Source organism: Cupressus sempervirens, chromosome 3 (genome assembly GCF_028749045.1).
Source record: "Cupressus sempervirens isolate cs-2001-9-10 chromosome 3, ASM2874904v1, whole genome shotgun sequence".
Classification (NCBI taxonomy): Eukaryota; Viridiplantae; Streptophyta; class Pinopsida; order Cupressales; family Cupressaceae; genus Cupressus; species Cupressus sempervirens.
The window spans coordinates 656,890,887-656,891,512 of NC_143120.1; the positions used below are offsets into that span (position 1 = coordinate 656,890,887).

The following is a 626-nucleotide window of genomic DNA, read 5'->3' on the forward strand; positions in this document are numbered from 1 at the left end:
TCCCTTCCTCTCATCTTCTCGCCATCTGCAATGCCAATCCAGAAAAGAAGAAAATCTTTTGAAATTACAATATTGCTGCAGAATGCCATCGCAAATATTCGTATTGTAATCATAAAATACTCAATCTCAGACGAAGGAGTGTGTGTATTTATGCAGCCGATAAAAGAATTATTAATTTTATTAATCAAATGTATTTATCTAAAAAACAAACATCTGGTGGACGTGCCGGAGTGGTTATCGGGCATGACTAGAAATCATGTGGGCTTTGCCCGCGCAGGTTCGAATCCTGCCGTCCACGATTGAAACTATGATTTTACAAATTTCTATTATAACGCAATGTTTACGGGTTTTCCTAAGAACTACTCGTGACGTGCATGCACGATTTTCTCGTAGTCTGTTTCTTTTGGTTTGTCAATCGCAAAGGAAGTAATCGCAGGCAGTTTTGGGTTTTCATATTTTACCATGAATAAAACCTCCAAATTTGTCTTCATAAATAGGGTCAAAGAAAAATTCCTATTAACCTTCTTCGAGAGTTCTGAGTCTCAAAATATATTGTAAGAGGTATAAAAGCAACATATGTTTCCTTTGAGTTATCATTAGTGATATCTCTTTTTAGGGGAAGGAGG

General features: G+C 36.6%; 1 non-coding gene across 1 annotated transcript; it reads left to right on the top strand.

The window, feature by feature from the left end:
* Positions 1-216: 216 nt before the first annotated feature.
* On the top strand, positions 217-298 carry TRNAS-AGA (transfer RNA serine (anticodon AGA)). Its single transcript has one exon. It is a non-coding gene; the product is annotated as a tRNA-Ser (tRNA).
* Positions 299-626: the final 328 nt, after the last annotated feature.